The sequence below is a fragment of the Taudactylus pleione genome, unplaced genomic scaffold, assembly GCF_031769625.1.
Source record: "Taudactylus pleione unplaced genomic scaffold, aTauple2 ptg000129l, whole genome shotgun sequence".
NCBI classification, from domain to species: Eukaryota; Metazoa; Chordata; class Amphibia; order Anura; family Myobatrachidae; genus Taudactylus; species Taudactylus pleione.
Genome location: NW_028284531.1, coordinates 13,177,649 through 13,205,113, shown reverse-complemented (window position 1 = coordinate 13,205,113; position 27,465 = coordinate 13,177,649).

Sequence of the window (27,465 nt, the reverse complement as noted above, 5' to 3'; positions counted from 1 at the left end):
GTGGTAACCCTTTTGCAGTGCCCCTTAAATAGTGGGCCCAGTTGTAGTCTCCCCCCTATGCAGTACCCCCAGTATTTCCCTTTTTATAGAGCCCCCAGCAGTGGTCCCTCAATGCAGCCCCAGTGGTAGTCCCCTCCCCCCTATGTAGTGCCCCTAGTATTAGTCCCCTCCCCCCTATGCAGTGCCCCTAGTAATTGTCCCCTCCCCTTGTAGTGCCCCTAGTAGTAGTAGTCCCCCTTGTAGTGCCCCTAGTAGTAGTAGTCCCCCCCTTGTAGTGCCCCCAGTAGTAGTCCCCCCTTGTAGTAGTAGTAGTAGTAGTCCCCCCCTTGTAGTGCCCCCAGTAGTAGTCCCCCCAGTTGTAGTCCCCCCCTTGAAGTGCCACCAGTAATATTCCCCAGTAGTGGTCTCCACCTTGCAGTGCCGCTAGTAGTGGTCCCCCCTTGTAGTGCCCCCAGTAGTGATCTCCCACTTGTAGTGGCCCCAGTAGTGATCTCCCCCTTGTAGCGCCCCCAGTAGTGGTTCCCCCTTTGTAGTGCCCCCAGTAGTAGTAGTAGTCCCCCTTGTAGTGCCCCCAGTAGTAGTAGTCCCCCCCTTGTATTGCCCCCAGTAGTAGTGGTTCCCTCCTTGTAGTGCCCCCAGTAGTAGTAGTCCCCCCCTTGTAGTGCCCCCAGGAGTAGTAGTCCCCCCAGTAGTGGTCTCCCCCTTGTAGTGCCCGCCCCTCCCCCAGTAGACACACGTAATTAAAAAAAAAACCCACTTACCTCAATCCCCGTTCCCGCCTTCGCCATCCGCTCCTCCGTCTGTTCTTCCCAGGCCGGGCCGCTCAGCATTATGGGAGAGACGTCATGACATCTGACGCCTCTCCCATTACCCACTGTGGGAGCCGGAAGATGGAGAGGCTCCTGCAGTCTGCGCAGCAGCAGCTAATGAGAGTCTGACCGACTCTCATTGGCTGGTGATCAAAACAAACACGCAGCTGCCGTTGCCGGCGCCTGTGTGTTTGTCACTTGTGTAGTGCTGACCGAACTCCGTCCGGTCAGCGATACACACGCGGTGCAGTTTGTGTCACAGTGACACAGATTGCCCGCGGCCCGCATGACACCCTGCCCCCCGGCCCAGCCCGCCACTGACCGCAAGCCCCAGGGAGCTTCCTGCTCTGATCAAGCAGGAAGCTCCCCACTGACATCACTGCTGATATCAGTGCGGCCGCCCACAAAACGGCATGTGTTCCTTAAGGAACGCCTCAGTTTGTGAAACCACCCCCCCGCCATGCCTACAAAACGGGGCGAGCTGTTGATCACCATTGACAGCCGCCCCTTTTGTAGTGAGCTCCGGAACGAGAGCGTGCGCAGGGCCTAAACATCGACCCACTTGCGAGCGCTCAGCGCTTGCGAACAGGTTTGAATGATGTCCAATGTGTTTTATTTTTTTCCTGTTTGTGGCCACTGTGTGTCACTTTTTTCCTATTGAGGGTAATGTGTTCTTTTTTTCTCCTGTCGGGGGCCATTGTGTTTTATTTTCTTCTTATTGAGGACAATGTGTTTGTTAGCTTTTTTCCTGTGGGGTTTAATGTGTTTTATTGTTTTCTGTAGGGGCCAATGTGTTTGCTTTTTTTCCTGTGGGGCCCATGTGTTTTATTTTCTTGTGCAATGTTTTTAGCCTGCTCATGTGACTGAGTTGCACCGCGCATGTGTCCTGATGGTGTTAATACAGAGCTGCAGTACAAATTCAGATGTATGTACCAAGAAGTGTATTAGAAATGTGTTGCGCATTCCAAGGTAGTTACAGGAGGTTGGCTAATCAGACACAGATGTGACGCAGTCAGGGCCGCCAAGAGCCGCACCGAGCCCTGGAGACAGGGGGCGTGACCTAATTGCGGGAGACGTGGCCATGCCCCTTTAGGAAAAAAACGGAAATAGAAATAATTTTACCAGCGGTGCTGCGTGCTGGAGGGGGGCGCTGTGAGCCCCTCAGCCCAGCGCACAGTCAGGGGGCATGATCAGTGTGATCGCTCTCCCCATAGGCATAGGAGACTTCTCCAGCTGCTGCTTAGCAGCTGCGAGCAATCTCCCAGTGCAGCCCAGTACACAGTAGCGTGTGCTGGGCTGGGCTGCTGTGATGTAGAAGGGAGGGGGCCAGTGCCGGATCCGGGCCCCCGCCGGGCCCCTCCAGCAAGCCCGGGTTCGGGTAATTTGTACCTGCTCCCCCCTTCTTGGCGCCCCTGGATGCAGTATGGGTATGTTATTGGAGTGACAGGGGCGTGTTGCTGAAAGTGGTTGAGTACAGAGATGCTGAATTGCTCACATTGGAGCCCATAATCAGACAGACTGCACTTAGCATAAGGTGAAAGTTTCAATGGTGTGACCGATGGTGGCGTCTAAACATGCACAAAGTATGATTGCAGCGTCTGTAGACACTGACAGTGGGCATCTCAGTCCTTGCATATTTGGACGCACTGCTGTATACCAGGAAAGGGCATTGTAGCTGCAGTATCATAAAGTTGTAGACGCAACTGCAGCAAAAGATGCAAGGAAGGCGCAACTGCATCCAACTGAGAATCAGGCCCTATAAGGTGTGATCCCGCCCACCTTAACAGACCCCGTCCCCATTAGGGCTGCTTCTATAAATTCCAAGGCTTTTTTCTATCCCAGTCCACCCCTGGACATATCTGTGCATATGCATGACAGTATAATCCACAATGCCATCTGCACGCTCCTGACATGCCCTCATTGAGTTTTGCCCATATGCGAACACCTCGGGGGGCGTTGTTATGCCACTGCAACTGTGAACGCTGGCCTCTAAAGCAATCATAGGCTAAAGAAGCCTCTGATCGCTTCAGAGGCCAGTGTTCCCAGTGATGCAGTGTGCGGGTGATGTCATGATGTAACCTGCGATGTGAGTAGCCTGCGCGCCTGCTAGATCAATTTAGATCCAGTCAGAGGCAGCAGGAGCCCTGAAGACGTGGAGCTGCAATGCCCAGTTTGGGCAGGTGAGTACTGGGAGCACTGCATAAGGGGCACTACCAGAGGAAGCACTGCATAAGTGGCACAACTACAGGAGGCACTGCATATGGGGCACAACTACAGGGGGCACTGCATAAGGGGCACTACTACTGTGAGCAATGTATAAGGGGCACTGCTGCAGGAGGCACTGCATAATGGGCACTACTACAGAAGGCACTGCATAATTGGTACTACTACAAGGGGCATTGCATAATGGGCACTAATACAGGGGGCATTGCATAATGGGCATTAACCTGATACACGCAGAGTTTACAGGTTATAAACTATGTTCCCAATAATCTGGTTCTACACGGACATAGAAACTGTGCAACCTATCTTGAGCTGAGGTGACACTGGCAGGAGTGTAGAGGAAGGTTGGTGAGATAGATCTCTCAGGGTGGGATGTAATGGGCATTACTGTGTGGCACAATGTGCTATAAGGAGTATTACTTAGTGTGGGTTAATGTGTCGTAAGGGGCATGTGCTTGCCAGAGGTGCGGCAGAAGAACATCTTCTTTGGGGTATTTTGATTTTGGGGAAGGGGGGGGGGTGCCAGGAGAGCAAATTTATAGTTACGCCACTGGAATACCTCATTGCCTCTGTAATGGCCATTCAGCGAGGATTGGACATAAGACTGAGATCCGCACAAATCACATGCTACTGACTATGCGCAGTGCTGAGAATTGCAAGACCTGTTCTCAAAGTGGATCTCCATGCAATTCAGTTCCTTTGTGTTTAGAATCATATTTCATGCAGAAAATATAGTTTCAAAATAATAAATAATTGCTCTCAGACACATGAGAATGTAGTGCCCTGAATATCACGTGGAAAAAAAATTTGTTTTAATTCAGTTTATTACCTGCGGATAAAGGAAAACATTTATTTTTTACGCTCGCTTCCACATTAATATATAACAATAATCTATATACACATAACACACAATTTGTCTTTACTTCATAATGTTTATAAAGAAATCTATATGAGCTACAAAAGGGAAAGTTTGTGCCCTGTAACTACATCTGTCATGTTACCACACAAACGCTGGATCCTGTGGGACAGCAGAATCAGTGGCATCTCTAGGCTGTGTCTTTTATCTTTGTTCCTCCCCTATGCTCAGGATGGAGAGAATGCTAGAAGCAGTAGTCAGGGAACTTACTATTATCTTGTAGTAATTGAATTGTGAAGAGATCCTTGTTTGGTTATCAGCAGCAGCCTCCTCTCTCAGGCCCCCAGCTAAGAACGGCAGGTTTATTGATTAACCTATAGACTAAATATAAATAAGACATGCACACCAAGGTACAGATGGAAATATGAGGTTACTAAGCAACAAAAATCTAGTTGAGACCCCATGCAGCAGGAGCACTAGACTGTGTTTTAGACTATGGGTTATATATGAGGTGGTGAACTCCTGTGATCATTTTATTATGAATATAATTTATTCAACATTCCAACAGATTCTACTGTCTTGCACATACTGCAGGGAATAAAAAGTAAGAAATAAGTGAAAATAGATACATTTAATAGATACATTTCCAGATTGAATACACTCAATTATCTGTGTTGCAATTAACATTATTACTGAGTCTTGATGCTAATGTAGAGCCAGGTACAGTCCTATTCCTGTACATGTACTAAATTGCAAGATGCAATTAGCTGACTGAAAAAAAAATTAACCCCATCTGTAGTTTTTTTTCCTACAAATCTGTCAGTTGCAAGTACTATACAGTAGATACAATGTATTATTGAACTATATGTCTATTCGGAATCAGTATGAATGACCGCCGGCTGTAAGGCTGGCGATTGAAATCCCGACGCCGGCAGACCGGCAGCAGTCGAAATCCTGTCAGGGGATTTAGGTTAGCATAACCTCCCCCCCTAGTGCCTAACCCTAACCCTCCCATAAGTGCCTAAACCTAACCCCCCCCTTCTCCGCAACTTAAACCTAAGACTCTCGGGGGTGGTACCTAAACCAAACCTCCCCCCGGGGGTGCCTAAACCTAACCCCCCCTTCTCCGCAACCTAAACCTAAGACTCTCGGAGGTGGTGCCTAACCCAAATCTCCCCCCGGAGTGCCTAACCCTAACTCCCCCTTCCCCTAGCCTAACCCTGACCTTCCCAGGGTGTGCCTAACCCTAAGTTCCCCCCAGGGGCTCCTAACATAACCGCCCCCGTGGCTGTCCGCGCCCGCCGCCCGGCTTACCTTTGATCGGTATGCTGGGCGTCAGGCTCCCGGCATAGGTATAATGACAGGCATCGGGATTTTGTAGCCTGTCATTAGTACCCTGCCAAGATTTGACAGTCGGGAAGCCAGCGGTCAGCATTTTGACCATCGGCTTTCTGACTGCATCCCGTCTATTCAAGTACTGGGCTTTGCAATATTTTAGGCAACCTTCCCCCCTCTCATTGCCATTTATTGCTACAAACCATATCCTAAATCCTTATTATAGTGGTTACCCCTGAGCCTTATATTCAGGAAAAATCTTGGAACATAGGGGTTGAAGTAATGGGGTGAAAATATGTGTATTATATTGCATGCGGGGTAAATACTGGCTGCTTTTGAATGCAGCCCACAAATGCCGGACAGCTTTATTTCTACAAGTTAGAGTTGAGTTTGCACATGCCAATTTCAAATCTAAATCTCCCTGCATATTTTATATCTGCCACACTTGCAGTGCAAGATGGTTTGGCCAGGGTACAAAGCTACTTGCTCTTTTTTGCTTTACTCCCAACTTAGAATCAGCATGTCACGTTCCGCTGTACTATCGCTGTCCCACCAATGGTGCTGCTCTCTCAGTGGTGCTACTCTGCTATGTTCCAGCCAGTCTGGTCCTACTGTATATTCTGTTTGGTAATCCTGTAAGTGTTAATTATTTGATCCAGCAGCTATGGGTAGCACCTGTGACTGTCTTATTGCAACCTGCTCCATAGTTCCATCTGGGCAAGATCATCACGTCAGATTCCTGTACTTCAGCTGGTATGATTTTGGTTACCCTTTCATCCTGCTGGAATCTTTGTACTTCTAAGCAGTTCAGTGCTGTTTCATTTTCACCACCTGTTTCTGGACATATTAACAATTGGACATGATGGTGTTATGCAGCATACTTTCTCTGTGTGTGGCTGTGCCCGGCATGCCCGCAAAGAAGAACCAAGCAGGAGCAGGCAATCACCTGGAAGGAGCAGGTACCCCATTGCAGAGAAGCCACCATTTAGGCAAGAAATAGAATTGTAGTTAAAACATACATTTTATTAAATACTCTATAAAAAGAGAAAAAGAGAAAATCACTAGAATAACTATCTATGACTATATTAGGGAGATAAATGATTTATCAAAGCACTAATATCACACACAGACAAAAAAAGATATAATAAAAATGAACGACAAATAACAATAGTGACACAGGATAGTTATGTGTATAATATCAGACACTGTTATCATGTATCCCTATGCAATAAGTAGAACACAGATGTATGTAGTCTGTATCCACTGTGATGATTATGGTTAGATCTAAGCAGTAACAGATAAAATGTATGTGTTTTAGGTATGGTATCTTGCTGTAATTTCCACACATATATACACAGGATCTAAACGGTTTGCAAGCTGCGCTAACAATGCCGCCCACATGTATTCAGAAAGCAAAACATTATTCTGCAAATAGTGGAAGAAACAGAAAATGTATACAAATGACAGTGTATTGTTGTCATCAATATGTATAGCTTGCTACAGTAGCTGCACACATGTATATACACGGAATCTAGTCGTTCTGCGTGCAGCGGTGAAATCAAAAAATGGAGATCATATATTTTCAATGTGACACCTCACTGTGATAGTCACACACCCATATGCAGAATCTATAGTGCTGTATGCAACAGAAAAGATACATAAGTAGGAGCTCATGAGCAAAAATCATACATCTGCAATAAATGACGATCACTAAGTACAGTAAGGGCAATGTCACAAGATAGACAGCACATAAATATTACATAAATTATAAGAAAGAGAAAAGGTGAAAATGAAACTTAAATAAATCTAATATACATCTAGTCTAATACATATATGCTAAAAAAAGTCAGAGTACGTGCACTTACAGGCCAGATTCTGCTGTCCAACATCATACAATGTAGTGGACGATGAATGAGTTTCACTGTCTCTAGGCACAATTGGAAACAGTGTAGTCTGCTTCTGCTGTTAGTGCCTATAATATTCTGAAATACCTGTTGCACTAAGCAGCACAGGGAATCAGAGTAAATGGCAACTAATGAGAGAGCAGAGAGATGAAAAGAGAAATAGTACCTGTCCCTAAATCTCCCAGGAGGTTTATGGTGTGGAGATCCACAGTGCACACTGGGATCCCCTCAGCTGAAGAACCAACACGTGTTTTGCCGGAAGCAGGCTTTGTCAAGGAAACATTATATCTGTTACTGCTTAGATCTAACCATAATCATCACAGTGGATACAGACTACATACATCTGTGTTCTACTTATTGCATAGGGATACATGATAACAGTGTCTGAGATTATACACATAACTATCCTGTGTCACTATTGTTATTTTTCGTTAATTTTTATTATATATTTTTTTTGTCTGTGTGTGTTATTAGTGCTTTCATCATTCATTTATCTCTGTAATAGGGTCATAGATATTCTAATGATTTTCTCTTTTTCTTGAGTATTTAATAAAAGGTATGTTTTAACTACTATTCTATTTCTTGTTATTATGAAATTGTGGGGTGTGCCTCGCAAATTAGTCTTTTTCTTTACCCTCTCTTGCTGCATATAAACGTACACTCTAGGGAGCACCCCCATATTTTCCTTGAAGTAGAGACCCTACCTGAGCAGACTTCATTTTCTGATACTTTTACTCCTGTGCAATTGTTTTTCCAATTCTTCCCCTCTTCCTTCCTTTTTACTTAAGCCACTATATAGGTAAGATATATTTTTATTTAATACACACAAAAAATAGTATACATTTTTTTTAAGGAGGGGGCCAAAGAAACTTTTCACCCTGGGCTCTATTTGGTCTAGAACCGTCCCTGTTTCTGGACATATCCACAGCAGTGAGTTAGTTTCTTTATATATCTGTCCTATTCCTATCACCTCATTTCCTAGCAGCTCAGTGTTGCATCATAATCACTGCATGTTTCTGCACTTACAATATTGTTTATGTATCTTTTTTGCCATTATCCATTGCCTGGTACCATTCATGTTATTGCCTTAGTGCATTTCTGGACATTTCTTTTTTTCACATTGCATTCTGAGTAATCCATTCCTACTATTTCATTGCTGCTCATTTTAATCCTATTTAATCACCCAGATTCACTCCTGCTTAAATATCAGCTCATTCCCTGCACTATACTCTGTGTATTATTAAACATAATTGTTTCACCTACACTTGTAATGCTTTATCATTCCTTGCAAGCACACACACAGGGGAATTCCTAGTGACCTGACACAGCCCCATAGTCTTTCCTAGATAATGCACAACCATGGTCTCCATGTATTCATGTCTATGTACTGCGTGTAAAGTCATGTCTAAGTGCTGTCTCCCCTAAAACTTGCTCTCCATGTACCTGGAAATATATTAAAACTTTCTATCCAAAACCACCCAAAATGAGATATCAGTCTCACACAACAAGGAGGACACATTGTGCAGAAGCTGCAGGTTCTGTACATATTTACCAGGGTCTGACAGGTATGCATGATCCACTAATAGATCAGTTGCAAAAGTGCCTATTTTAGGGTCCCAAATACTATATAATATGTATATTTTCTGCCATACAAGTTAATTGGCAATATGAAAATATTTGTTTTACAGTACAGTATATCATAAGCAAATAGTCACGTTTGCCATGATTTACTTGTGTTAAATATATAATTTCCCAACTCAGCTTGTGGCACAAAAGGAAAATGCTCTGTTAAATTTATGACTCGTTTGAACCTGACTCCACAAAACATCAAAAACAAGTCATAATGATTCATATAACCCGTCAGAAACATTTTACACACACATGTAATAATGACAGAAACAGACTGTAAGCCCCAGAAAACAGGGTCCTCTCTACCCTTTGTCTCATCTCTGCACCTATTTTATAAACCTCATTTGTACTTGTTCTCTTTATATGTGTGATTGTACTTTATATGATTTGTGATGGTCCGGCGCTACAGAGATTTGGTTTATAAATAAATAATGATGATTATGATTAACAACTTTTTTCATGAATTATTGATGCTTTTGTATATGGCGGCTACTCTCTTGCTCCAATTCTTCGAAGGCCTGTATATGTAATCTGATGGAGAGATTATAGCAGTGTTACCTGAGTATTTGCCTGACAGAGATGTAACCTGGAGGCTTTTCTCACAGCATAGCTTTTCTACTTATAAAGACTAAGCAGTCATAGTAACAAGCATCTGTAATGGATGTACAAAGCTAGTCTTTGTCTATGATTACTGTTACCTATAACCATATAACCTAGTTCCCCTGGCATTAGTCAATTAAACTCATCAATCATTAGTACCAACCTAAGGGAAAAAATGGAAGAAACTTTGTCTTAATGAATAATTACATGATAAGCAATAAGGACCAGACTGTTAAAAAGGTCAAGAAATAGATTGTTGCAAGACAATATAAAGAAAAGCCGTCCCATCAATAGTACTCGCTTAGTCTGTTATACTGCCAAACAATGCTAGGGATTTGCTTGGCTGGCCACATGGAGATGAAGCTTTCCCTGCCTGTCCAATGCGTTTTTCTAGTCTGACAAAAAGCCCCAAAGCTATTTCATTACATTCTGACACAGCCTGGAAGACAAGTCTTTTCAGCAATAATGATCTTCTAACTACTATTGTTGTTCTCCCAGAATTCTTTAGGAAAGGCTTTGTTCACTGGGAGCAAAAAAAACACATCTCATTTTTAGAGAATTCAAAAACATTTTGTCTGTCAGACTGCAATCTTTTTTTAGAAGTCCAAACAATTAGAAGTATACTGACCTGCTGACATGGCTCTGGGTATAAAAGGACCTTTCAGCCACTGGCCGAAGCAAGTTTAGCCATTCATGTCAAAGGGCTATGAACTTTAATCTATGGGTTGAGACTTGGAAGCTTTTAGAACACTCCCTGCTTATGTAAGCCTTTCTTAGGGTTCTGGTTAAATAAATATTGAAGTAGGTTTGTGATCTTAACACTATAGGAAATTAACTGTCTAGGTCACATTTCTAATAAATACTAATGTGTACATATAATGATACTTGAACATTATGATGCTAGGAAGGAGGGAAATATATATTAGTTATAGAGTTCAGTTTATTTAAGCTCTATGGACCTGATCCTCAGTCACATATAGGGCCTGATGCAGAGATGTACACTAATGCATTGCAACTGCAATCTCTCACGAATCACAATTGCGAAAATATGCTGATGTCTCATTTGCCGTCCAGTGTTCAGAGATTCCCACTGAAAGCATCTCACATCCACCACTCACGTACAAAGCCGGAGACATGGAACGCAGGGCTGGCGGCCATCAGTCTTCAGATTAAAGTCTAAAGGTGCCCACACACATACCGATATACTTACGATCCGACAATGTGTCCAATTTCCCTTGAAACTCTCCCCGGCAGCTCAGCACATGATCAGCACACGATATGCTGTCCAGTGTTCATATGATCTCCTGCAGCCAGACTTTTTCATAGTGCATTGTGTCCTAGATTGTCGATCTGCCGTACTGCACGGCAGATCTGAAGATGCGATGTGCACCCTGCGGGGGCACGCATCGCATCGTGATTGTGAGTGGGGACTCACAATTTGGGCATTTATTACCCAATCTGTCGTTCCAATGTGTCGGAATCGGCCAGATCGGGAAAAAAATCGCTATGTGTGTGGGCACCTTAACATGCCGCAGACAAAGCGGGTCTCCAGACATGCAGAGGGCTTCCCCTGCTGTAAGCAAGGATGAAGTGGCTAATTTATGGACGCCCTGAAAACAGCGTTTAAACGGTCTGAAACGCCTGCGTTTTTCTAACGTGTGCAGGGGGAGTTCCATATCTTGGAAGTGTAGCTAGAGTTCCATGCTGTTCTGAGCTGTGCATACAGGGAAAGGAATCCTGTTTCTGATGGATCTCTTGCACCTAGCATAGGAGGGTTGAGGCGGCTGGTGTACAATCAGACGCACGGATCTTCTCATTGTCTGTACAGAATCTCACATTAGCATAAGGTAGAAAATCTGGTTCCGCGATTATCCACATATACAGCCACATTGCATCCAGCTCTGCATATGGGAGAATATGCACATTTCCTTCTGTGCAGTCAGTTGGGAGCAATATGCATCTGATTTACTTATATATCTGCATCCGCCACCATGGGGTATATTCAATTGGGTGCGAGATGCAGCAGCGATGCAATCAGCTTAAAACTCTAGATCACCCCATTAGTTCCATGCGTGCAATGCAGGAGCAAACGCAGACAACTTGCATTCAACTATGCATCAGCCCTATCAGTAAATCAGGTAGAGGAATTGTGTCCCCAAAGCTAATTTTACTAGATTAATTCTCACAAGTGTTTATTCACATTAGAAATTCCTAGTTGAGCTTATTTCAATATTCATAATTTAGCATTTCAAATGCTTGAATGGAGGTTACCAGGAGGGAGAGATTACAGTGCCCAGAAGTACCGATAGGTACTGTACTACACTTACATTTAATTCCAATTCTAAACTGGAGCCCTCTCTCCTATATGTGTTATTATGTGATTGATGGACATCTTACAAGACATGGAAAAGCACTTAGAGGATCCACGATTGTAATACAGAAAAGGCGCTCTTAAGTTTTATGTGGGGTGTTTGCTTTGGCTTGTGTAATGTGTACATCAGTTCACTGTCAAAATTAATATATATTTTACATAACAAACATTTGTACATTTTATGAAGACCAGATGTTTCACTGCAATACAATACTTACGGCGCTTATTCAATAATGCATTTAGACCATAAAAAGTGGCGTCTTAGGAGAATTATGATATCCATCATTTCAGTATGTGAAGAACTTCATGGCTAATAAACAAATCAGTGCAAACTCACATAAGGAAAAATGGAAGCAAAATGAAGAATCTTTACTGGGAATATTATTGTGTTATTATAATTATCCTTTATAAAGCTCTGATATATGAGTATTATACAAAACTGTACATTGAAGGGATCATGAGTCAAACTAATTACCTACAGTAATGGCATGAAGGAAATGATAATGATGGCTCTGCACAAATGAGTTTACGATCTAAGAGGTGTAGGGAGGCAACACTTGATACTAGAGATGAGCAGTTTGGTTTTGGCTCGGATCTTCCTGCCAGGTTTAGATCTAAGAACAAATCAAAGCGTCATCTCTCATGGACATATGGCCTAGATATCTGTGATAGATTACTTTGGCCAGCATGTACTAACCTTGCGGTGTACATCCCGCCAGGGTATACAATCGGGAAACCGACTGCCTTAATACCGACAGCGGCTTCCCGACTGTTATATCCCGGCGAGGGTGAAATGCAGAGCGTCTATATCTAGACGCCTGTCATTTCCCCGATGCCGGGAGACAGGCGCCCGGCATCCCGATCGAAGGGCTGCCGGGTGCCGCGAGCGGACAGCCGCGGGGGGGGGGGAGGTTTAGGTTTAGGGCACCCGGGGGGACTTAGGGTTAGGCACACCCCCCGGGAGGGTTAGAGTTAGGCTAGGGGAAGGGAGGGTTATGGTTAGTCACCCCCGTGGGGGACTTAGGGTTAGGCACCCCCCCGGGGGACTTAGGTTTAGGCAGCAGGGAAGGGGGGGTTAGGGTTAGGCACTTAGAGGGGGGCTTAGGGTTAGACACTTGGGGGGGAGGTTAGGGTTAGGCACCCCTAAGGAGGGTTAGTGTTAGGGGGTTAGGTTAGGTTAGTTTATACTTACCTTAGCGATGATCAGGATTTCCAGCGCTGTCGGGCTTCTGCTGCTGGAAACTCTGCTTTTGTCGGCCAGGTGCTGCCGGGAATCGAACCATTTCATACCGATTCCCCCACCAGTCATCGCAAAAATACTAATGCATATGTGCTTATTATTATTATTATCCTTTATTTATATGGCGCCACAAGGGTTCCACAGCGCCTTACAAAGTACAGAAACAAATGAGCACACAAGACAACAGTTATTAACAGTTATTAACAGTACAGACAATGCAGGACAAGCACATGATTTATAAACAATGCTGCATAACACCTAAATAAGCAGCAGGGTGTCAGTAGCCAAGTTTTAAGTGCCATTGTAAATGAAAGTAAAAGTAAGGCAAGAAGAAGCACGTGAGGGAAGAGGGCCCTGCTCGCGAGAGCTTACATTCTAAAGGGGAGGGTCAGACAAACAGGGGTGACACAGATGGGCTAGATAGTGAGGAAGGAGCATAGAGTAGTGGGTTAGGATGAGCGCTGCAGACAGCTCTTGCGATAAGAACTGCCCTTTGAGAAGCTGCCGATGTCGGGTGAAGGGGTCTCCGTGGGTCTCCTTCCCCTCCTAGCCCCGAGAACTTCCTGCTGGTGACCTCTGCAGGAAGTCCCGGGCTCCTCCTTCTCCTCACTGCACCCGGAAGAAGTATAGGAGGAGAAGGAGGTGGGGGACCCAGGAGGAGCCCGCAGGAGGCTGAGGTAAGGAGGGGCCGGCAGGGAGAAGTGCTGGGTGACTGCGGGGCGGCGGCGAATCGGCAGGGAGCGGGATGCAGTAAGAAGCCCATAGGCTTCTATAAGGGGCAACGCCAGAAAAATCTGGCGTTACCCTCCGCATCAAAAATCTGGCTCTCGGTTCTTAGTACATATAAAAATGCGGTGAAAACCCTGAAAACGGGGTTTTTACAGCATTTTTCCTTTAGTACATCCAGGTCTTTGTGTCTTGTTCTGAAGATCCGAGTCAAAACCGAACCGCTTATTTCTCCTACTTTGGGGTTCACAGTCAAACCGAGTCCCAGCGTGGACCACTTCAGGGTTCCGAGTAGAACCAAGTCATGTCTTGGCTCCTCCCACCAAGTTCGAAATCTAAAAAATTGATTTTGCATGTTTTGGATTGCATGTAAGTCCCTACCTGGAGATTTCAGGTGCCATGTCATACAGGAGAGTGTATTGAGGTACTGTGGGCTGTAGTTCATGCTGCAATACTACATACTAGTCGCCATTAGAGAGAAATGTAGGTACTGTAAATGGAGTGGGTCAGAAGCGTTTAAAGGACTGCAGGAAACTTTGTCACTGTGCATGTGACAGCTAGAACCTGCCATCCAGTGCAAACAGGTTGTATGTTTGTTAGAAGTGACTTTGAAGTGAGCTACAAGTGTTTTTCATAGATGTGCTACATTCTTTTAAACTGCCATGTGTTTGTGCTGCTGCTCTGTCGCAGAGTTTAGCCAATCAGCTCGCTGCAGCATTTGGCCAGTATTGGTGAAAACAATATTGTGAGCTCAGAGGTGGTCAAAATTGACTGGAAATTACTGGAAATTAATATTATTGATGTTAATAATACTATAAGAACAAAAACAAGTACAAGTTACAAGATTTTAGATGTTTTTAGCAATTTTTTAAGAAATACAAATCCAAAAGCAAAACCAAAACACTTGAGGGTATTTTTGCCAAAACCAAAATATAGTGCGATGATGATTTAGAACCAAACCCAAAACACAGAGGTCTGTGGCTGTGCACATCTCTACTTGATACGTAACGTAGCAGAGTAAATAATAACCATTGTTGTAGCTTTTGAGAAAATGCGCAAGGTTATAATAATACAGCAGCCTTATCGTCCACCAACAATAAAGAAGCCACTTGTGTCAATGTCCTGTCTATGCAGATAGTGATTATGCGTTATAGTTGGCATGAGCAAAGACACTGTACTGTGGAGACAAGAAGCATAACCAAGTCATTAATATAGTCATTTGCTGGCAACCATTACTGTGCTTCACCTTTAGTATGTTTGGAGAGGAGATAAGATTGTAGTCTACCTCAGGTCTTTCCAATCCCAACCCCTCCACAGCTCCACAATCCCACCCTTCCGCACCCCCTCCACAGTAATTTTAAAGTTGTGTGTTTAAAAGATTTGTGAACACACTGCCACTGAATTAGAGGAGACCTTGAGTAAAATTTACTAAGAATCGTGCTTGGTCGATTAGGCCAAATTCTGTGGTAAAGGTGCGATTTTGCAAATTGGGAATTTACTATTGGTCAAATCGCATGGATATCGCATGCCAAACACGACTTCGCAAACCAAATCGCGTCAGATCACCATCGAAGCAAACATTGTCAAAATAACATTAGTACCAATGCAAATCTCAAATTTACTAAGAATCGTGTTGACCAAATCGATGAGACTCGCACCCAAACCTTTTTACCTCAATGCACAAAATCAATGCACTTGTTTTAAAAATCACGTTGACATGTGTACAGTAAATCATTTTAATTAGCCCAACTCAGTCAGGATGCTTATAAAAGCTCACAAATTTAGCTGCCGCACTCTCTCTTTGCTAACAAGCATGGCTGAGGCAGGATACTCAGTTGTCTGTGCACAGGCACTTATTTCATGAGGTCTGCACCAGCTGACTCAAAGGGCCCAGGAGCAATTCTGACCAATCAGATTATGTTTGCGATTTACTCCGATTTCACATACGAATTTAGGAGGGGTTTGAATTCCGTCGTATTACACATTTGCGATTTCAGTAGCCAATTTAGTAGCGAGACACACCTGAATTGTCTCATCGCCATAACATGACTAGTTACACCATTGAGTCACACCATCGAATGACAAAACGCAAGCAAACACGATTCATTGCAAATGTGTGTTTTGCGGCAAAAAAACGTTCCGGTGATAAGGTGTGAGAATGGATTGCATCCCAAAACAATTCTTATTAAAATTTTCCCCAGAGCTCTACTAAGGGAAAGCTGTGTAACACCAGGGTATAGTAATGTTCCTGTGCCTGGGAATGGGGCAAAGTCAGCATTCACAAACCAAACTGTGATTTCTTCTCTCAGACACAATAAGAACTATTCTGTATCTGTCAGCTGTAGCAGAGTGTAGGAGAGAGGGAGGAGGCAGCAGGTGTTCATGTCAAAAGCTTAGTGACTGACTCACAAAAGCAACTTTTACAGCCTCGGTTTTACCATTGAATTAAGGAGAATGGCATTGAGGATCGCTGAGTGTAAATGCAATAAATCTTGTGCCACTGAACATAGTGACGATGATTAAGTAATAAATAGCAAAGTGAGGAAACCAAAGTCATAAAATAGATACAACTAAATATATATGACCTGTGGTGTATGGTACATCAATTGGCTATTGAGCTTTTAATGCAAATTCACATACTTCGGGCCTGACTGTAAGCCACACACACTGCTGATGTCGGATAGAGTGGAGCGATTTTTTCTTCTACGCAAGCGTCTGTTGCACCATCCATGCATCCAGATAGTGTACGCACAGGCGGAGTTGTGATTGAGGCGTACTGGAGATGCCTGGTCTCGTAAATGTGTTGAAAATGTATTGTGCGTTCCTGGACGCTGACAGGGAGGTATATTAGCGCATGCACAGAAAGTGTTCATATTAAGGGCGTGTTATAGGAGTGTCATGTTTGTGTATTTTAATGTGGTTGCTTACAAAGACACCGCTGACATAGGAGGCCTACTCGGACAGAGAAACTGCACCTGCCAGAGGGCTGGTTGCAAGTTTCGATGGTACAAACGATGGTGCATCTAAGACTCACCAACTCGATTTCAGCATCTATGCATACAGACAGTGGGCGTCTCAGTCCTTGCATTTTTGGATGCACGGATGTACACCAGGGAAGGGCTTTGTAGCGCCATTTGTATAAAGACGCAGGACGTGGCTACATCCAATTTAGAATCAACGCAGAAAACTAGCCCAGGCGCTGAAGAGTTAAAAAACTTTTCAGGTTTGATGCAGTCGTGTGAGGGAGTCACTCTCACTATAGCATAGATACAAAAGGGAAAACTTTCAGACTCTGCGTTGTTATTTCCTCTTTCAATTTAGAACAACCCCCTTAGACTTTTTTAAGTTTTAAAAAGTGAGATCTTTGACAAGTTAAGGCAATCTATATACCGAAGCAATATAGAATAAGGACATTTTTTTTTAACTGAGTGTTCCCTGATATTTCCCATCCGTATCTACTGTTTTCTGCAACACCAGAATGATGTTGCATGAATGAATCCCTATATTTAAAAGGATTATTGCATTCACTATCATACAGAAGCACTAAAAGACATTTAAGAGTATATTTGCAATGCAACCCTGAAAGCGCTACTAATAAGCGCAATCATGACAGACTTTACATTCATTATTAGTGCTGTTTTACATTTTGAGGTCAAACCCACTGAGAAGCAGCATCTTTTAAAAGCTGCCTCTTCATAAATATACCACTTAGGGATCTATTTATTAACATTATTTTTACTAAAAGTGAAAAGGGGTTTTTTCACACATTACATTCACATTGGAGCCGGTCCCAGTGATCAGCTGTGTGGTCTAAACAGACCACAAGCTGATACACTGCATAAAAAATAAAAAATTAACTCCGGTGATGACTCCCCTCCGGTCAGCTGGTCTCCCATGCTGCGCTGCGGCCCAGTCATCAGGTGATCGGGTCCCAGTGCAGTATGGGATATCAGCTGACCGGAGGCATGGAAGACATCACCGTAGCACCGATGACTGCAGGTAAGTGCTATTAAGGGAGGGGCGGTCGCGGGGGGTCCGCAATCACGGGGGCGGGGCTTAGTGTCAGGGGTGGGGCTTAGCGCCGGGGGTAGCAACGGTGGCCGGTCAGCATTAGTCACAGTATTTTTTTGCGAAAATAACGTGACTAGAGTGCGGAGGGAATTCGCAGGGACAGAGCTTTATCGCAAGCTCTGTCCCTGAAAGGGATTTGTAGTAAATCCCTGTGATATTGCCTGAATTCGCAATGCGAATTCATTCGATAATATCACACTACAATCTGCAGTACAAATAGCGGATTGTAGTAAATAGAGCCCTTAGAGTTTTTTGGTCTGAGCTGACACAAGGTCTATTTAAGAAGCCACCACTTTGAGAATATACCCATTTGTGTTTTATAAACCTAGCTTAGACATGTCTATTTCAATATTAAAGCGGCACTACCACCTACATGTTACATTTTTATAACCTCCACCTTCACTAGCATTTACCTGCCCCATGCAGTTCCTCCCAACCTCCACATAACCCCAGCCAAAAAAAGAGGGTAGTGGAAGAGGTGGATGCTGGTTGTGGGGAGGGTTTTGAAGGGGGCATGCACATGGGGTGTGCATCGTGTACTCCCACAAACACCCCTTTGACAGTCCTAAACCCTACTACAGAGTCTCCTCCCCACATCTCTAATGCATCCCAGGCTTGGACTGGCATAAAAATGGGCAGCTATTATTTGTATAATAACTAGTATAGTAAGAAATGAAGAAATTGTACAACAGCCAGCTTTCAGTATCGCCACTTGACTCATGCAACTCAACTTAAAAATAAAACCTTTGGGTTGGGCAAACTGCCCCAATGACCATATCAAAGAAACAACAGGCATCCAATTTACATTCCAATTACATACACTAGGCCCTCTCAGTAGGATAGTTCCTTTAGGCCTAGTAGAGTGAGATCAGGTAAACCATGTATTGCACCTCAACAAATAAATGCAGAAAAGATGACCACCAAATTGATGATCTTTCCCACCAAACCATGCAAAGCTGACAATACAAAAGGGATGGTGGGAAATTTAGAAAACAAAGAGGCCTCAACAACAGTTCCAACAGGCTATAAATCCTAAGCCCCACTTTAATTCCACCTACAAATAAATCTTTGCCCATGATCTTCCTACTCCAACATGGATTGTACTGTTATGTAATGACATGACATGTGGCGTGGACTCCCGGCCCACGGCGACTCTACACTCTGCTATGGAACTGTGTTTTCATACAGTGGTTATCATGTGCAAAATGTGTCCTGTTGAATATAAACCAAGTTGGTTTGTAGGGAGAAAATATTCTTGCATCTTGCACCTCATTCTCCGAACTTAAGTTGTATACAACTTGGTTGTATCTTCACTTATGGCTGCAAAGAGTGTAACTGGACACTTGCCATAGTTTAAGTGTAGTGAGGGCATGTAGAAGGTGTGTTGTTGGAATTGCAGGTTATCCAGTGTTGTGAATAGGGCTAGTTTGTGCTGACAATGGTGATGGCTATGAACCAAGTGTATGGAAAGGGGCACTGCGGTTACATTGATGCATGCAACTCTACATACAGGTGAATAGACATTATACGAGAGCAATTGCGGCTGACTTACATTCAACTCTGCATCAGTCCATTAATCTGCTTCCTCTTCTACCTAAATATAATTTAAATGATCTTGCCCAGCATCTTGATTTTGCAAGTGGGTGCGTAGCTAAGACATTACCTGCATGGGACGGGACAACCTCATCCACCCTGTTCCTTTTGCCTAAAAAGTCAAAATTTAGCAAACCCACAGATTTACCAAAATATGCAGCACTGTAGTCACGGGAGGCATAGGCATTACAGGAGGTGTAGATTATGTACTTTCATAAATGACCTTTAATGTCAAGATCATCTGGATAAACTCAGATTAAGTGTCAGCTTTATTTAAATAATGCAATTAATAATAATCGCTGGGAGTGTTGTCAGACTGATTTTTATATATGCCATAGGGGATTGCGTTGGAGTCAGAATTCATTTTTTGTGGTTTTAGAAACTGTGAGTTGAACGAGGATAAACCAGAACCATCTCTGTCTTTCTGCTTCACTACACACAGAACATTAATCACTGCCAGTAACCCAAGATGTCTGGGCAACACTGACATTATATAGAGCATTGGCCCTCATTCAGAGCCGCTCGTTAACAGCAGTACGCTCGTTGCGTTCCGATGTTGACTAACCGCGCATGCGTCGGTGTAACATTGCGCATGTGCATACGGCAGATTGCGAGTTTTTTTGGACTCGTTTCTAAAATAGCATACAGCAAGTGACATGTCAAATGTGATTGACAGAACAGGGCGTTTTAGGGTGTTGACGGGGGTGGAGATGGAAAAACGCAGGCGTGGCGAGGCGTTTTTGGGGCGTACATACATTAGCAGATGCGAGCGTAAAATGTGTTCGGACCGACTCATACGTCACTGGATGATCCTCTTTCACTTCAAAATGCTCGCACATCTTAGGGTCTGGATTACTCGACCACATTGGCGATGGCCTTCTCCTCCGTCCCGGGACTCCACGATGTTGTTGCGATTAATCGCGGGAGGGCAGAAAAGCAATTAGTGTTGGATTGAGAACCGGCTTGGTATGTGTTTTGAAATCAGTTTTTTGGGATAGCACAAAACCGTATGCAGGTGGAACTCAGAGCTGCTAATGTCAGGATGACACAATCAATTTGCGTACATTTGTGGGGGTTTATTTTGCCCTCAATTTGGTGGTTAGGGCCTATTGTAACAATAATGTCATCATGTTTTAAGTTTCGCACCATTTTATTTGTGCCTCTTGAATTTGCCTCGTTATATGAATTTTTAAACGTTCCTTAAAGAGCCCATTTTTTTTTATTTTTTTTTTGGGCAAGTTTTTGCCTTTTGGTCCTGGATTAAATGTAACCCATTTCTACAATAATTTCACAATCCAATGTCAGATTTTTTTTTTCAATTTATTGCTCAAACAAAAAAACAAAATTAAAAAATATTGGGGACATCTTTTTTGCCCAAAGATATGTTCCAAAATCAAACAAATTGGCCCAACATAACTGTTGACATAAACATACAACAAAAAAATAAAAACATTTCACAAGAAAGGAGAGGGAAGTTTTGACCAGAAAGGAATATGAGCCAAGCACAGAAGGATTGTGGGAAAAGTCACCATTGCTGTCACCGTTTTTTCACCCGTTTGGATGGGGGAGGGAGGGCGCCAGACCGGGTCCGGGATGTCATCGGGCTGGCCTGTCCAGAGGCAGATGTTGTGGCCTCTGGACTAGGCACAGGGCTAGGCACATTTGGAGGATTGGCTGATGTTGTGCCAGAGGTGGAGGATCCTGATGTTCCGGCAGGAAGGGAGGTCGGCTCCACCATGTGCTGGCGAACGAGCTGCTCCAGGGCAATGGTGATGCGGATGTTGGCCCTGGTATTTTCCGTCAGGGCCTGACCAATGGTCACGTTGGCCGCAGCATTTTGCTCCAGGGCCTCAGCCACCCATAGCAGACTGGCGTCCATCCTCTGCAGAATCTCCGTATGGGAATCCGATTTGAAATTGAGTTCTGTGAGGAGGGCCACTGCCTGCGAGGGGGATTGCCCTGGACTGGCTTCTGCAGGGTCCTCAGCCGGATGTACTGGTTCCTCCCCTGCAGAGCCAGCAGAAATTCGGCGGCCAAGGCTCCCCTCTGGAGCAGCCTCATCCGCCTGTGTCTCTGTTAGGAAAAAAGAGAAAAGCCTCACATTAGAATCGACATATTGGCACAATAACATTTCAGAGTTGATGACATCCAAAGATTTACCTGGGACAACATGAGGAGCCGCAAAGTCTGGCATGTCCGTATCCATATTGGACACGCCAAACACCTCCACAGGCTGCACACACCCCTGTGCCAGCTCTTCTAAATCCGTCAACTCCAATGACACAGGGGTGGGACCCCCACCTGTCCCCCTTGCATGCCTAGCCCTGTCCGCGAGTTTTTGCTTTAGGCGATATTTGAAGTCGCCCCATCTGTGGGAAAAAATGGAAGGCATTATCCTTTGGTTTAAAATGGGGTTTGTTTTTAGGGGGGGCAAGGGTTTACTTACCGCCGTTTGACATCCCGGGCTAGACGGACATAATCACCCACCCTATTGACAGCAACGGCTACCTCTTCCCACATTCTCCACTTCTGGCTTAGACTCATATTCCTGTCTGCCTGTGGCAGGATGTCCACACACTTCTGGATCAAAACCTCCATCTCCTTTCTTGTGAAATGTGGCTGCCTTTTTTTTTTGCCCGCTTTGGCCGGAATACTGGGCCCAGCAGCCTCTTCCATGTCATCCTCCTCACCTATTTGTGTAAATTTTCAGAATTCACAAAATCACAACTTGCCCAATCTTATGTTTCAAATTAATCATTGATACAAAATGCATGAAAGACTTACCGCCTGACTCTTGGGCATTGTTTCCCTGGTCTGTCGCCATGTCTGAGGTCCAAACAAGAAATACACCAGAATTTTAATGTGTTTTCGTGACGTATTTATACATGCGTCCTTATTTTGCGGCCGCATCATTGATTGTGCGTCCCTATGATCCCTCCTTAATTTGTGCGGGAAACGAAACACTATTTATGGCTTGGTGTGTCTCTAGTCGAGGTGGCGTTTTTGGATTGTTGGAGGTTACCTTGGCTGGAGTTTATTGATTGCGTATAAAGGAGTTGGCGGTTGGAGATTCTTTTGTTGGTTAGATTTGCATTTTTATTTTCCGTTCTCTTTGTTGGTTTATATTTTTGGGACCTCGTTTCTTGATTTGGTAAGTTTTGTGAAGTCTAACTTTTGATCAATTGTTGTTTCATTGTGTTTCTTCTTTTTTTTAAATTTTGGATCCATAATTTCTTCTATTTTAGTTTTTGTTTATTTTCGAACCAAAAGACCTTTTGATTTGGACTCTTATATATTTGCTCTTGGTAAGTCCATTTTTTATCTTGTATTTGCGAACTAATTAGCGCATTTTTACTACTTACTCTTGTGACTTGTATTTGCGAACTAATTAGCGCATTTTTAGTACTTACTCTTGTGACTTGTATTTGCGAACTAATTAGCGCATTTTTAGTACTTACTCTTGTGACTTGTATTTGCGAACTAATTAGCGCATTTTTAGTACTTACTCTTGTGACTTGTATTTGCGAACTAATTAGCGCATTTTTAAATGCTTAATAATCATTTTAACTTTTTTGAGGTTTCTCTTTCGCTTTTTGTGCAAACATTTCAACCCATTTTGATGTACTGTGTGAAATGTCGTTTTGCTGTTTTGCAAAATGTGTGTTTCGCATATTTTAACTTTGGTCTAGCACAAAATTTTTAAACAAAAATGCACAGAGTGAAATGTGTCAAATAATTTTGGTGTTTAATTTCAGTTTGGACGTATCATGACAATACCCCGGCATGTAAGCAGCAATGGATGGTATCATCAAGCTAAGTTGTTTTAATTTAGTTTTGGGGTGGGTCAAAAGCCTTACATTGAAATCTTTGAATTTCAGGTAGATCTGGGGCGGATTGTTCTGGCCATGCTCCCGGAAGCCGACCAACCTCAATCTCGTCCCAGGCGTAGGCATCGTAGGCATGCAAGGCCCCAGATATTTCGAACACGTGTCACCCTTTTTGGAATGCCCGATGATGAGGTTTTAAGACGCTACCGTCTACCTCCCAAAATCATCATAGACACTCTCTCATTAATAGAAAGTGATCTTGAGCGGCAAATTGACAGTCCAACAGCAATACCACCACTTACGCAATTTATGGCGGTGTTACATTTCTGTGCCTCAGGATCGTTTCAAACAACGGTGGGAATAGTGGCGGGCATCTCCCAATCCTCCTTTTCCCGGATCCTGAGGGCAGTGATGGAGGCACTTTTCAAGCACCTCCATCATTTTATTCAAATGCCTTTGGATATGGGTGCCCTTAGTGTGGCCAAGGCCAATTTTTACCAAATAGCTGCCTTCCCACACATCATAGGGGTTGTGGATGGTACTCACATACCACTTCAGCCTCCAGCATGGCTGGAGGCCATATTTCGAAACAGGAAACACTATCACTCCCTCAATGTAATGGTGGTATGTGAGGCCTCCCTCCAGATCCTGTCCCTGAATGCTAAATTACCCGGAAGTGCACATGACTCCGTCATCCGGCAATCAGGGATATGGCACAAATCAAACAACCTACAAGCTGGTGATGCGTGGCTTCTGGGTAAGTGGAGACCTTTAGTACATTACAATGTTAAGCTTGATACACAGTGTTCCTGATGTTGTCTATTCTTTTCCTTAGGAGACAGTGGATATCCTTGCATGTCCTGGCTGCTCACTCCTTATTTGGCTCCCACACCAGGCCCACAAAGTGCGTATAATTCCGCACTTACAGCCACCAGGCAAGTGGTGGAGCACTGTATCGGCCTTTTAAAAGGCCGATTCCGATGCCTCCACCGCTCTGGTGGCGAGCTCATGTATTTGCTGGATATGGTGTCGAAAATTGTGGTCCTGTGTGGGATATTTCACAACATCGCCATAAGGAGTGGTGTCCCAATGCAGCCAGAGGATGCCTTACCTGAGGATGGCCCCCCCGAGGTTGGTCGGAGGTCAGTATGTGGGGGGGCCATACGCGATGATGTGGTGGCCAGATTTTTTGGGTAAGTTTGTACAAAACAACAGTGTTTATACCTAATGTGTTTGGGTTTGTTTGCGAACCTCTAATTTTTTTTTTTTTTTTTCACCATCTTCTGTTTGTTCACATAATGTTTGGCAATCCAATGCTCACTACTTCCTGCTACCCTTACCAAACCTGGATCTGGACATTTTGGGAATATATTATGGAACCCATATCGCAACGCCATGTTTGTGGAATCATGTTGGCATGGTCCTTCGTCAACCAGTTCTTGATTTGTTGTTTTTGGTTTGTTTTAGTTTGGTATGTGTTGTATTTGAGATTATCACTGTGTGTTTTTTTTGTGAGTGACCACTTTGATTTATCAGTTATGTTGTGAATAAATGTTTTTTGAGTGAAATGTTCTTCCTTTTTTTGGACGTTACCAGCAAGTGTAACCAGGTTCACACACGGTACATTTGACTAAGGGGTAATCCAGTACTGTCGCCAGTTGAGCTAAAATGAAATATGTTTTCTGGTTCAAAACCCACACCAAAAGGAAGCCTGTACAATCATTTGGCTTTGTAAGATTGGCCTAAGCAGCTTGCACACCAACTAGGAACCTGTAGAATGTTGAAATATCTAATTGACACTACACCCAAAAAGGGAAATGACATTGTGACTGTTATGTGTTTCTTGTGGCTGTTTTACATACAAATACAAAACACAATCTTACTTTAAAACAATGGAAATCCTTGCAGGAACAGTCTACTTATGTCAGGGTTAACAATCTTTGGGTTTGCAAAAACGAATTAGCCGGAATGTATGTTTGAAAAATAACATTTAATTTGAAAAAAAACAACCAAAAAACAAACTATTGGCGAAGGATGCCAGACAGACGATCAAGGGCCACGAGCACACCTATTATATGTTGGCGCATCTGGGCCACACAAGCTTGTACTTCGTCACGACGCCTCTGTTCCTCTGTGGGTGAGAAAAGTGTGTGGATTAATACAACAATAGGGCAACCACATTAAAAATTTTAAAATACAACGAAATCACTCCAAAAATAACCCCCCCCAAAAAAATACAAAAATGGGGGGTGCAAAAAATACAAGGCCTATGTACAAATTCCCCCAGGTGTGATATGTGTATGTTGAAATCAGCAGGAACAGTTAAAGGCAATCTGCTAAATCCACAAAAGTCGACCCAAAAACCCCGAATAAAGGAACGACACATGATTACATACAAACAGTTTGTGCTTAAAAAAAAGGCGAAAGAAAAACATACCGGGTGACAAAACGGCAGCTCCGGAAGTCCCACCATCGTCCTCCTCGGAGGACCCTCCATTCCCCAAAGATCGGGGCGGGGTTATTACGGACTCCGGGGAGGGGGTAATTGGAAGAGGGGTGGTTGGAGGAGAGGGGGAAGTGGGACGGAGGGGAAGGAGGCCCGACATTTCCGGGAGAGGGTCTTGGAAGGCTGGGGAGGAGTGGGGAATAGGGGAATTATTGGGGGTGGAGTGTTGGCTGGGGGTTGGGGAGAGTGGGCGTGACCGCCGTCTGGCCGGACGGTGACGGCGTAGTCTTGGCTGTCCCCCTAAAAGATGTCAAACAAATTGTGGTTAGTTTCAGCACAAATCCTGGCCAAAAAACAATTTAAAAACACCCCCCAACAACAAAAAACATGCAAATATGAGTAGAATGAATAATGATGAAATCGAGGGAAAACATGGCCATGCAAATATGAGTAGAATGAATAATTATGAAATAGAGGGAAAACATGGCCATGCAAATATGAGGAGAATGAATAATTATGAAATCGAGGTAAAACATGGCCATGCAAATATGAGGAGAATGACTAATTATGAAATAGAGGGAAAACATGGCCATGCAAATATGAGTAGAATGAATAATTATGAAATAGAGGGAAAACATGGCCATGCAAATATGAGGAGAATGAATAATTATGAAATAGAGGGAAAACATGGCCATGCAAATATGAGGAGAATGACTAATTATGAAATAGAGGGAAAACATGGTCATGCAAATATGAGAATTAATAAATTGGACAGACATGAAAACATGCACACGCAGTTAGGGCCACAAAGACAAACATGATAAACAAACAAAAAAAAACTTACTTTCTGATATCTGCATGCGAAAGCATGCCAGCAAGCGGGGCGTTCGCCGTTGCAGGTCCGACCACCTGCGCTCCAGCTGGCCGATGTTGCGGCATGAGCCGAAGGAGCGCAGGCGGGCCCGTGCCTCCGCATATGCGGAACGCTTCTGCCGGTTGGTGATGGGTGGAGGCTGGCTGGTGATATGCCTATCTATCACCTCCGTTAGCACCAGCAGCTCGCGCTTGGTGAATGCGGAGGCTCTCATGATGGCAATGGTGTTTTTCCTAAAATTCATTTTTGATAAAGTGGCCAAAAAATTTCTGATTGGCTAATGTATTTGGGAAATTAACAGGAGCAATTCTATTGGTTAGTGTATGAGTCATGTGTTCGACAGGGCCAGAAATCTCTGGAGAGTTATGATAGCCTTGATGCAGTGACATGCGTAAGCAAATTTAAATAAAGAAATTAACCCCGGGAAATATGCGGGGATCCAAAGCAATAGAACAATTGTTTAATTGTGGGTAACATGTTTTTTGAACAATAAAAGCGAATGTTTAAGCCGTACGTATTCTGCGTGAAAACACAAACACGGACAAGAGTAAAGTTTCTTGCATTGTGTTGAAAAAAAAAAAAAATTAAGCTAATTGATACATTGATTGGCATGATACGATTGATGGAGGTAGGCAGAATAAAGGAGCAGGTAATCGACATCTGACAAGGCCACTTCCGGTTTATACTTGTGCGTGCGTTCCCTTCAAGCCATTTTGGGGATGTACGCTCGCTATTTCGCACGCTCGTTAGTTAGAGGAGGGGTCGTCTGAGTTTGGGGAGGATTTTTAGATGCGTTCGAAAATACGAGCGAGCCCTTGAATTTAAATATTTTTGTACGTACGCCTAACGTACGTTCGCCCGCTTGCGAGTGGGTCTGAATCAGGCCCATTGTTTCTGACTTTTGCCACAACACAAACAGTACACATTTTCCAGAACCAGGTGGTAAAAGTGATCATTATGA